The 13,478-nt window shown below is 37.2% G+C and overlaps 1 protein-coding gene across 1 annotated transcript in view; it reads right to left on the bottom strand.

Moving 5' to 3' along the window:
* The window catches only part of LOC134793368 (cardioacceleratory peptide receptor-like), a 182,374-nt gene that overhangs the window by 117,791 nt on the left and 51,105 nt on the right, over positions 1-13,478 (bottom strand). The window lies entirely within an intron of this gene.

Below are 13,478 nucleotides of genomic sequence, written 5' to 3'. Positions count from 1 at the left end.
ACTAACTGTGTGAGGCTGGGATCACCGTAATGGAGTGGCCAGCAACGAGCCCTGACCTGAACCCTATCGAACATCTCTAGGATCAGCTAACACGGCGGGTGCGATCGCATGATCCTGCTCCTGCCACTCTCGACAGGCTTCAAGACACAATTATTGAGGAGTGGAACAACTTTCCTCAAAAACGCATCGTGGCACTCATGACAGTCATGATTCGTCGCATGGAAGCTACTCGAAGGACAAGAGGAGGTAGCACTAGAGGTTTTAAGTTTAGTTTAAAGTTATTTTTTTCTGTATCTGTTGATTTTGTAGTGTTTTTATTCTTTGCAATTTTAACCTAAATACACGTTGATTCGTTTTTCCTGAAAATTTTCTTTTTGTATGGGGTAGATCGTCCATTTTACATTTTCCAATAGAGGGTTTCATAACCTTTCAAATAATGCCCCATAGTCTTATCTTTCCTTATATAATATAAGGTTTGAAACTGCTTGAAAGAAAAAAGTTAAGATGTGCGATTTTTTTGACGCTGAGTGTATTTACTTTTAAGGAATATCAATATAACTTTGTTTTATTAATTTCAAATAATTATTTTGAATTGTTTTATTTCTTGTGGTTGTTCTTGAAAATAAAACCTGCCATTTCAATAAATTGTTAGGTAGTTAAAAACGTTCTGACTTCTAACCGGTACTTTGGTTGCAAAATTGCACTTGCAAATTTAATTGAATCTAGTTTTCGTGTGAATTGTTCCATATGGGAAATGAACAACTACCTACAATTTCCTGTTAGAGGTAGGCACAAATAAATAAAGGAAAACAGCGGGTTTTCCAAATCCGTTCCCAACAGTTTACTGCAGCTATTAGGAACACATAAGGGCCTTTATCGGTAACATGGGGTCGTTAACTAAACGCGGAGCCTTAAGTGCCTATTGACCTTCCATGGTTCTATTGGAACGGGATCAAACACCGGAATATTTTAACATTATGGGTCATGGGAGGCTTGGGAGGTCGACAAAAGGAGTTTCCTAATTATTTCAGTATCGATATTCTTAGAACACAACACTTGTTTTTTGGTGTATTTTACTGTAATTTTGAATTTGTCTGTGTTCTCATACTAAAACCTGTCTTAAGTTAAAACGCGTTTTATCTAGAAATAGGTACCCATACAACCATTTCCAGTCGCCGTTACGACGCGGTGTTGACACATCTTGTGTCGACACCGTCTGTTTCGGTCACAATTCCAGTCGCAGAGTCGTCGCCGTGTCGACACAGTTACCAGAAATGGGGAAGGGTCGACACATGACACAAAGTGACATAAAGTGTGGTCGCCGTGTGCACACATTGTTTCGGGTTTGCGACTACTTTATGCCAAAATCATTCGTTCATTCGTTCATTTTGTTCCTGTCAAATGGAAACTGTCAGATGGAAAAATACTTAAATAAAAATAAGTGACATTAATACGCCATCTCTAAAACGGATTACAAGACGTAATTATATATTGTTTGCATTTATATTTCAATAGGACTTAAATTATTATGGGGAATTAAACTGCTCGAGTGATTTGATAAACTAAGTGTAATATAATCAACGCGCCACCACATTGTTTTAGTTTAGCCGGAAATGAAATTGTTTACTTCTCAGTGCCTGTGTTCATAACTATATTATTTGAAGCATTTTTAGTACTTCGATGCGTATACTATACTTAAATAACAGAAATAACGCTTTACATACTACGAAACTTGTTAATTATGATGTATAAATATGGTTTAAGGCTGAGAAATATTGCAGTCACAAAGTAGTTGCAATGTTTCGACTTTGTGTCGACTCTGTGTTGACACATGACACGCGCTGTCAAAAGTAATAACAAAGTTACTGGTATGTTACTGGATTTGCAAAATGGCTCCTTGTGTTGATTTGTTTTCAGATATTCTCAAAGTGTAAAAATGCCGTGGTCAGAGATGGGCATTAATCGATTAACTGTTTATTCGACTAATTAATGGAATAAAAAAAGTTAATTCTCAAATTTTAATCGCGATTAGTTTAGTCGACCTAACATAGATTGAAATTGAATTAATCTGAATATTAATCGAATAAATTATCGATTAAATCTCGATTGAAAGTTGACAGGGGGCCATTTTTGTACGTAAAAATAATAGAAATGTCTTGCATGCAGATGGTAGCAAAACACTTTGTCATAAAAGTCGAGATGGGTGTCGATATATAGGTTTTAGGGAGTGCCGATTTCGAAAATAATGACCATTTTGGAATCCGAAATGGCGGCCATGCACTGTGTCATAAAAGTCGTCATGGATGTCGTTTTATACGTTTTAGGGGGCCCCAATTTTGAAAATGATGACCATTTTGGAATCCAAAATGGCGGCCATGCACTATGCCATAAAAGTCGTCATGGGTGTCGTTTTATAGGTTTTAGGGGGCGCAGATTTCGAAAATGATGACCATTTTGGATTCCAAGATGGCGGCCATGCACTATGTCATAAAAGTCGTCATGGATGTCGTTTTATAGGTTTTAGGGGGCCCCGATTTAGAAAATGATGACCATTTTGAAATCCAAAATGGCGGCCATGCACTATGTCATAAAAGTCGTCATGGGTGTCGTTTTATAGGTTTTGGGGGGCGCAGATTTAGAAAATGATAACCATTTTGGATTCCAAAATGGCGGCCATGCACTATGTCATAAAAGTCGTCATGGGTGTCGTTTTATAGGTTTTAGGGGGCGCAGATTTCGAAAATGATGACCATTTTGGATTCCAAGATGGCGGCCATGCACTATGTCATAAAAGTCGTCATGTATGTCGTTTTATAGGTTTTAGGGGGCCGCGCTTTCGAAAATGATGACCATTTCGGAATCCAAAATGGCGGCCATGCACTATGTCATAAAAGTCGTCATGGGTGTCGTTTTATAGGTTTTGGGGGGCGCAGATTTCGAAAATGATAACATTTTCAATTTAAAAATGGTGGCAATGCACTATGTCATAAAAGTCGTCATGGATATCGTTTTATAGGTTTTAGGGGGCGCAGATTTCGAAAATGATGACTATTTTGGATTCCAAGATGGCGGCCATGCACTATGTCATAAAAGTCGTCATGGATGTCGTTTTATAGGTTTTAGGGGGCGCAGATTTCGAAAATGATAACATTTTCAATTTCAAAATGGCGGCAATGCACTATGTCATAAAAGTCGTCATGGATATCGTTTTATAGGTTTTAGGGGGCGCAGATTTCGAAAATGATGACTATTTTGGATTCCACTTTTATGACAAAATACGTAGCCGCCATCTTGGATTATAAAATGATCATCGTTTTCGAATTCTGCACTCCCTAAAACCTATAAATCGACATCCGTGACGACGCAAGTTATCTTTATTTTCAGATCTAACAAATTGCTACAGAATACAAAGGACAAAAAAGAAGCGAGGAGGTAATGAAACAAGCAAAAATACAGATGATTCCTCGACGCAATTGGGTGATTCTTAAATTGTGTCCAGATTTTTTTTGTCATAAAAGTTTTTATTTTTCACATATTACTCTCACAAGTTCCGTGACATTTCGACCTTGTAATTTTTTAAGTAAATGTTTTTGTTTATCTATGAGTATCTCACTAGAATAGTATAATCAAGGTATGTTTATATTTGATGAATGAAATAGTAACGCAAAAAAAAATATATTTGTATCTTATATTCCTGCCGAAGACTTTTATTTTACCTTTTCCTTCTACACAAGTTTGGCCAAGTAATAAGAATTTAGGGCTCTCAATTTTATTTTGACTTCTACAACAGTAAAGCTACGAGGCCATGTTTGGTATCGTTTTCGTATAAATTCGCAGTACCAAATTTAGTTAAGGTATCACATTGACACCATTCCGAAGTAAAAACATATAAACTTATTAAAATACTTTCTTTTAAACTCCTCTTCACGCTTAAACTGCTGAACAGTTTTAATTTAAATTTGGTACACATATATTTTGAGTCCCGAGACAGGATATAATAAGTTATCTCAAAAATCATCCTTTAAAGGTGTGAAATGAGGTGTAGGGGGGAATTCAGAATTGACTTCTTGAAGTTAATACTGTTTAAGTTTAGGTTTGAAGTCAAGTTTTTTCATCATTTTTAACTAAATCAAAGATGTAGACCATCCCAAATTTCATATAAATCGGTTCAGCGGTTATTGATTTCCCGTACAAATTTCCACGCCACTTTTCACACCTTCAAAAGATGATTTTGGTTATAAGATCTATCCTATGTCCTGTTCCGGGACGCAAACTATTTCTATACCAAATTTCAACGAAATCGGTTCAGCGGTTAAGCGTCAAGAAGAGTTTCAAAAAAACCGGCCAAGTGCGAGTCGGACTCGCGTATTAAGGGTTCCGTACATTAAGTCCGACTCGCGTTTGACTGCACATTTCTAATAGGTTTTCCTGTCATCTATAGGTAAAGAACTATTTTTTTGTGTATTCAGACGGACATACATACAGACGCACGAGTGATCCTATAAGGGTTCCGTTTTTTCCTTTTGAGGTACGGAACCCTAAAAAGATTTATTTTTATTTTGTGGAATGGTGTCAATGTGATATCTTAAATGGATTCAGCACCCCAGATTTATACGAAAACGATACCAAACACGGCCTAGCACCTTCACTGATATAGATATATCAAGATAAAATTGAGAGCCCTAAATAAACTTTCAAGAGCGGATATCTCAAAAACTATTCAACATATCGAAAAAATTGATTGAATAAACTTGTAACAAATTAAATTAACTTTCATTTTGTATAAGTGGCTGAGATGCATAGTTTCCGAGATATAATCGAAAAACGGGAAAATGGGACCTTCAAAGCCCCCTCTCTCCCCCCCGCTCAAGGGCTACGGCCGGGGACTTTTGATATGTTCACCTCCTAACTTGTCAAACCGAGTTACGGAGTCAAAAATTGTGTTCCGAGCATTTCCCTCTACAACTTTTGGAGCATTCGTTGCCTGACCTAAGTAGCTTATTGAATTTCTTTAAAAACTTTTCTGTAAAAGGTTGACGGGTGTTGGGTGTTTATATGGTTTCGGTCGATTATTATCATTTGCATTGCCCATGATGACTTACTAGAATTACGAGCACACGAGACACTAATAGTAGTTTGACAAACCTTGGTTTTCAAGAGGTATTTTATATTGACATTTGCTGTCACAAATTTGCTGTCAGATTTAGTCGCAAACCGCACGCAAAGTGCACACAAATGTGTCGACACCTTGTTACGGAAAAGTGTAGACACGGCGACGACACTTTGTTTCGAAACAATTCTAGACACATTGTGTGGACTCTGTTACGACACATCTGACATTTAGTTACCACTTTGTGATTCTGCGACTGGAATGGTTATATGGGTAGTACCCACTACCGGACAGTAGTTTAAGTAGATATTTTTTTAGTCAAACCTAATTATCACAAAGTGCTTCGGACCTCTGTGGATTCTACTATTAAAACTAAACGATTTATTTAAAATTTATTGCATTAATATAAAATTCTCGCAAAAGACGCAGACTGGATTCTATATAGGATTTCTTCACAGTGCTCCGATAAAAATACACAAAATTGTAGGCGGTACAACATATATTATTATCACATCTTTCCCATCACGGACCAATGGTGTTCCGGACCTTTGGGAGGCGTGCGCGGAGCCGAAGGCAACACGTAGAGGCCCTTTTGACACTTTAATGAAATGTAAGGGGTACAACGAGCCGATGCTGCCCTTGCCCGTGTCATGGGACGCACGCAGAGGCAGCACCCGGCAGGGTGTAAGGGCTATTGAGGGTTGATGGAATCTAAAATGAACTAGGTTATTGGGTGAAAGCGATGAACTAAGTACTGAGCTATGGGGTAAAAAACCGGACGCCTGCCTAATAAAACGATATGCAATTTTATTTCCGGCAGACGGTGACTCGCCCTCACAAGATGGGCCCCCACAAAAAGCGACATCTGGGATGGCTCAAGGGCAACACCGGTTTATCACATTATTATTATAAAGATTTCAGGCGAATATGTTTGTCTGTTTTTTTTTCGGTCAATGCAATTTAAGAAATAAGGACAGCACTTACTTAATTTTAAATTACTAGTGATTCTGTGAACTGTAAACCTCACAAACTCACATGACATTGAAAAAACCGGCCAATTGCGAGTCGGACTCGCACACGAAGGGTTCCGTACTATTACGCAAAAAACGGCAATAAAATCACGGGAGCTCTACTTAACTATTTATTATATTCTGTTTTTGTGGTTTTTAGTATTCGTTGTTATAGCGGCAAAAGAAATACATCATCTGTGAAAATTTCAACTGCCTAGCTATCACGGTTCATGCGATACAGCCTGGTGACAGACAGATAGACAGACAGACGGACAGCGGAGTCTTAGTAATAGGGTCTCATTTTTACCCTTAGGGTACAGAACCCTAAAACATCCAAAAACTGAATCAACATATTGAACCCGCAACAAATTAAAAGAGAAACGGTTCAAAGATGAGATCTGTATACGAAAATATCTACATCTAGGTACTAGAAAGAATTTCTGCTCAAGCTGAAATGGAGACCTTCGCTTCCGCTCGGTCGAAAGAAATATAAACTTACCATATTTACCTATTTAATACTAGCCTCTTCATAAAATATACCGCCATCTTTATTTCCACGGAGTATTAATATTATTTTAATAATAAAACATCCGTGAGACACATTATTAAATATATTAAGAACGGGTCACTCACGTATTCTAAGTCGAAAAACGCTCAACAACAACAAGCTCGGTACGGAATAAAACATGTCGAGTTTTTCGAGTTAAAATACGTGTATAGGTACTATATTTAATTACACAAACGGGTCTACCGCGATCTAATTTCATTGTTCATTATATCGCGGTAGACCCGTTTGTGTAATTAAATATGTGTGCAAACCGCGAGAGTTTAAAGTGTTAAAATACGTGAATAACCCCTTCTTAATATATTTAATAATCTCTTCATATCATATTAACAAATTCCCTTAGCTGAAGTCAATAACCTTATATAAAACACCTCACATCCCTCCCCAACGTAATCTCAGCCAATAAAACGGCACCTCGTTCTCAATTTGCTAGATTTACTAGCATATCCTAGGCTATAAATCTTCCTTTGCTCCTTATTTGATTCGTGGCCGACAGGGACTAGTAAATATTCAAGACCGATCCATACAATAGGGAAGTTTCCTCTACTTAAAATAAATGTTTTCGCATAACGAAATAAAGCATCAGATAATTATTAGAAAAACATACACAGCAGTTATTTTTAAACACAATTTCTATTTAATAAATCGGATAGAAATATCAAAAAGAATAGATAGTATAGAGGGGTCCTGTCATTGTAAATTTTGTAGTCACTGTAAATTTACTGCCATCTATCGACACACGACTAAAACTCAAAATGAAAACGTATAAAGTTATCAAAAAATGTATATATATGGATAAATGATTTTATTATTTTTATATCAATTTGATCCATGTTCATTCACTGATATCTATGTGTTAAAATTGTTAAATATGAAACGGTGTCGTCACGCCATCTAGCCGAGGATAGGCTAAAGGTGTGGGCGGCATCTATTCAAGAATGACTTTTACTTGAATTCCGAGGCACGTTTTTTCCTTAGACTTTATTCGTCTTATACGAAGTTACATATGCCTTTGGAAATATAAAAAGTAGGTGAGATGACCGTGACGTCACTATACTAGTTTTCATATAAATTCCATATTAGGAAAACGTTTTGACAGTTCTAAAAAAGAAGCTGATTAACCTAGTAGCTGCTAGTAGGAAAGTAGCCTATAGGTACCACGTTAAACGCGTGCCTCATCATTGTTATAGTGGCGCATTTTATTATATTTCCATTTTACCTTTATGCGTATGAAAGCTGTCACCTACTACTATTTATGACTTTTAAAAAACGTAAAAATGGACTTGCCTGGCCGCTGTCATGCTCGGTCTCACGTTTCATATGCCAAAACTAAAATGTAGGTTAGGTGACACTTTTCATATGCCATCATCTTTCTCGCGTTGTCACGGCATTTTGGCACGGCTCACACGAGCCTGTGGTCCGCTTGGCAACTAAACCCAATAATTGGCGTAGGCCCTTGTTTTTATGATAGTGACTGTTATCTGACCTTCCAAACCAGACGGTACAAACTAGGCCTTATTGGGATTATTCCGGTTTCCTCACGATGTTTTCCTCCAACGAAAAGCGACAATGACGATTCTCGACATTGTATGAGGGTTGTTAGTCTTCTTTATTTACTAGACTCTGGTAGCCGTATAAAAATCCTCGGCAAATTACGTCTTTGAAGAGCTTTGAAGTAATAAAATGTTTCATTTCTAGTTTCATGGTTTTATATTCAAGCCCCTTTGAGCCATAATGGCTCGATGGAAGTGAAGTTAAATTTAAATGACACTTAAATGAATTAGTGCGTAAAGAAAGCAGAGTTTCAATTTTTTTTAATGAAAAACGTTAAAAGCGTATTTGATTTAAAAATAATTATGAAATAAAACGATGGAAACGGATTACATTGCGAATAAATCCCGACGTTTCGAATCATTTACCTACAGCGTTCGTGATTATCGGTGACAGGAAAAAATATATAGAGTTAGACCAAGATAAGTCTGCAACGATTTTGATAGCACACGCAGTGCAAGTGTTACATTAAACGTCAAACTTCTATGAAATTATGACGAATGACACTTGTGTGTGCTGTCAAAATTATTGCAGGCTTATCTTGGTAACTCTATTTACCTTTATCTATGTAAATAACACTGTGCAAAACATGGTAATAAGTCGCATCTTCGAAATAGATCTGCCCGATGTTTCATTTCCGAATTTTCATTTAACCGATCACGTTTTTTTTTCAAACACCGATATATTTTCCAAAGTTTTGAAAAAGGCATCCTGTAGAAGCCATTGGGTTAGGTTTGATTAGATTGGTGACTCCTCTGAAAATTCAATGGTTATTTAGAAAAAAACGGTTTTAATAATCGGCTATACAGTTTTCGGAAATGAAATAGACAACCGAATATGTATAAACGACCTAAAATCTTATTGCCATACATTAAGATAGTGTGTACATATTTTTGTCACTTTGTCCGTGCCTATATACGCATATCGAACCATTGTATATATAGTATATATATATATAGATTAGAGATAATATAGATTCGTTCGACATGCGTTGCAATGCAAGTAGTAACTCACAAACCAATTATTGATTTTTAAAGTTCAAATCTTGCCTATATTTAAATTTAAAACTTCGACCTTGACAGTGAACTGAATCACAAGTCTCACAACATTTCGACTGAAATAGTTTTATTCGCGTTTCATTTATTTTCTAATCTCGCTGGGCATTGTGAGCAGGCGGCGATACGCACTTTACGACGGCGTAAAATTATAAACAGACGTAGCAGTACGGTTACCATCAGTTTGTCACTGACATAAACGCCGTCGAGAACGTAATTTACTTTCTATACATCCCGTTTGCACTAATATGCGAGTGCGAGCGAGATGTATAGAAAGTAAATTACGTTCTCGACGGCGTTTATGTCAGTGACAAACTGGTGGTAACCGTACAGATAAAAGGCAAGTCTTTTGCTGAATGTTTTGACGTTGCAAGAAAATCCAACAAATCTCCTCGAAAAATCCAATAAATTCCTAAATCCAAGGAATCTCCTTGCAAAAATCCAATGGATTCCTTCTTGTATTAACTCACATTTATAGACGGGTCTATCGCGAATTTATTTTATTACCTTTATTTACCGACGTTTCGACACAGGTTTCACTGGTCGTGGTCGATGTCCCAGCAAAATGTTAAAACAGAGATTTGTGCAAATACCCGACGAAAAGTGTATGAAAAAGTTTGGGATAGACATCACATTTTCAATCCACCCACTATAATACATAATGTTGATTATTGTCAATAGTCCGACACACAACATTCACAATATACACGCACACATCCGGTCCACGACGCCCAGTGAAACCTGTGTCGAACCGTCGGTAAATAAAAGTAATAAAATAGACCTGCGATAGACCCGTGTTATAAAACTGAGTTAATATGTGTTCAAAACGCGAAAGTTTCCTTCCTGGTCGGAAGGCCTAGAAGGAGCCTAGCCAAGATGACAATAATTGATGGAAAACGCCAATCGCATTCGCAACCTAATAATAATTAATGTAAAGGCCTGTCCCGACGAGAACAACTTTTCCCAAAACTGATTAAATTGTCCAATCAAATCAGGTGGTGCGGACGCAAACGCCAATTTGGCCACATTCACCAATTTTAAATTTATGGTGATATTTGAGCGCTCTAAATTAAAAAAATGCCCCCAAATGCGAATACTGGCGTCACAAATGCGGTTGCACCCGCACCCCATAATATCGGTCATAATTGGCGGTTGACTGAATGCACGGCCTGATTTGATCGGACAATTTAATCAGATTGGCGAAAAATTGTCCCCGTCTGGACACGCCTTAAATTTGCAAAGAGACAGTTACCGTGACCTTTCGTACCTGTAAAAAAAAACATGAGAAGCATAGGCATAGGCAACCCATTACGAGCAGTTAGTATTCAATAAGCTTTAGATTGTTTTATTTTTGCTCGAACTGCAAGCTCTGTTGGGAATGAAATACTGTTCCCATTCCATCGGCTTTTTTTTTAGTGCTCAGAAAGCTTTCCTAACTGGTGTAGAGTCAGCCAAACCACGTCCTGAGAAGTGAAGCGTAAATCAGATGATAGGTGTCACGTGCCAAAATGGTTTTCAAATACGTTTACCAGGTCTTGGATGTGACCCAACGGCAGCAGACATTTTGAAATATTGCGTAAAAGGTATTATACTCCACTAGCCGTTCTCATCTCAAAGTCGACAGTATCTAAATACTCAGTCAGCAAATGGATCCATTCCCCGCCTGGGCAATAATATACTAGCAATTAGCAAATATATATAAAGAATACTGTTATAAAAACAAATGATTTAAAGCAATCACATATTATTTCTGAATTTAATACTTCCAAAATGACACTTGACTTTATAATAATTTTGGTCTCACTTTTGATATTTGACAGGAACTCTAACTACTAGCAAAGAGAATAGATAGTATAGAGGGGTCCTGTCATAGTAAATTTTATAGTCACAGTAAATTTACTGCCATCTATCGACAGACGACCAAAACTCAAAATGAAAACGTATAAAACTATCAAAAAATTAATATATTTGGATAAATGATTTTATTATTTTTATATCATTTTGACCCATGTTCATTCACTGATACCTATGTATTAAAATTGTTAAAGATGAAACGGTGTCGTCACGCCATCTAGCCGAGGATAGGCCAAAGGTGTATGCGCCATCTGTCCGAGAATGACTTTTTCTTGACTTCCGAGGCACGTTTTTTCCTTAGACTTTATTCATCTTATACGGAGTTACATAATTATTATGTCTTTGCTACTAGTCAAAGATGCGATGATATTTCATACTTCAAAAATAATAAATCATGAATGAAAGGAATTCATAATTATTATTATCGATATTTCCCAACTCATATCGGGTATTGGAAGGCTCTTATCTAGTTCAATTGACTGTTACCGAAGTCGAAGCTAAATATATCTCAACGAACAAGTTCATGGGCGTCTGTAAGATATATCTTATGATAAAAATATATCTTGAGATAATGTGAGGCTACATATAATAATGGAAATACGGATTGAAAACGTCGCAAATACTTCTGGAGTGATGACGAAGGCCTAAAAGAGCTGTCCGCCCTCGTAATACCCAACTGGCGTGAAGTGGCACAGAATAGGGCAGAGTGGCGCTCTCTTGTGTCGGAGGCCAAGATCCTTTTTGGGTCATTGAGCCGGTGAAGTAAGTCAGTATATTTTTTTTATACTATAGCACAGCGCATGCCGCTTCTACCATCCTTCCATACGATCCTATCGCTCTACTGCCCATAGAGGTATAGAATTCGAGTCTTTTATAAAATCTCGCTTGCACCAATAAATCCAACATGTGCAGGCAAAATTTGTAAGTTTGAATCACCATAATAACGGACGGCCGTTTAGTACCTACTTATCTATATGGAGTAGGTAAAAAAAAGCCTGTTTTTATCCCTGTATTTTGCATTTATTAATAAATAAACATATAACTTAGTTCATACCTATTATTGTATATGTTACTGTAAAAACCCGAAGTACGGTAAAACCTTCGAGCAACACCGGCTTCCGACACGTCGGAAGGGAGGGGCCCAAGCGATATCTTACCGTACAAACTACAAATCTTTCTGCCATTTTTTGCTGGGGGAAAGGTGCACACAGTCGCACTTCTCACACACTTACATACAAAATCCAATCTGTAATGACGACACAAATACACACGTCAAAGACAAATCTTGCAAACCTCGATCTCTTTTTGTGTACGGACGAGTCACAAGTGTCACAACACGCACACTAACACATTTTCGTCGAAGAATTTTATTGTATTCTGAGAGATGAGAAGTCGGATTTGTCGCTCGACCGATCCGCAATTTGTACTGGGCGAGCAAAATCGATAAATCCAACAATTACATGAGACAAAAATATAATAATTGTGTTTAAATGTAATTAAACGTATGATATGTAAAAAACATATTACATGTGAAATGTAACACCTTCTTTTTATAAATTTGATGTCCCCGACTTCTTTTTACAACAAAAAACCGAGTAATTAGGCATTTTTTCTGCTGCTGTGTTCACGCGCGCGTCTGAACACGGTCTAGTAAAAATCCGAGCGCAACTAGTTTTATTACCCGCGTAATATAAATCAGTTGATCTTGTACCTAGGCAGAGGGGAAACAGTGCGAATGCCGCCTCCCTTCCGTGTTGCTCGAAGGGTAAAACCTAGGTTATACGTACCGTACTATACCTTACCGTAACATATATAAAACCTCTGAAAGACATAAAACATGTTACCTACTAAGATACAAGCAGTAAACATACACACAACAAACACAAAAACAAAGCACAAACAAAAATATAAAAAGATGCAAAAAAGTGCCTTCGTAATGCGCGGTCCGAAACTAAAACTGTTATTAAAACTACCATTTTTCAATCCTCCCTCTGCGGGTTCAAACTACCGTGCATTTTTCCAAATAAAAAGAACCCTTTGTCAAATTCCGGCCCATAAATTGTCTTTGTTCGAAAATATTCATCACCCCTTTGTTCTATTGAAACGTGAAACAAGAACAAACCAATAAATATCAACCAGTTTCTATTTTTAGGGTTCCGTGCCATCGCACACACTGTTAACTGTACATCGGTAGACCTTATGCCTTATGTAATAAGGTCCACCGATGTACAGTTAGGAGTGTTGCTGTTTGTACAGTCGACGTCAAAAATATGTTTACATTTTTCGCCGTATTACAAAGGAGTAAGGTGCAAAAGTGTAAACATATCTTTGGC

Source organism: Cydia splendana, chromosome 9 (assembly GCF_910591565.1).
Source record: "Cydia splendana chromosome 9, ilCydSple1.2, whole genome shotgun sequence".
NCBI lineage: Eukaryota > Metazoa > Arthropoda > Insecta > Lepidoptera > Tortricidae > Cydia > Cydia splendana.
Note: the sequence above shows the minus strand (reverse complement) of the source record. Positions and strands in the feature narration are given on the sequence as shown.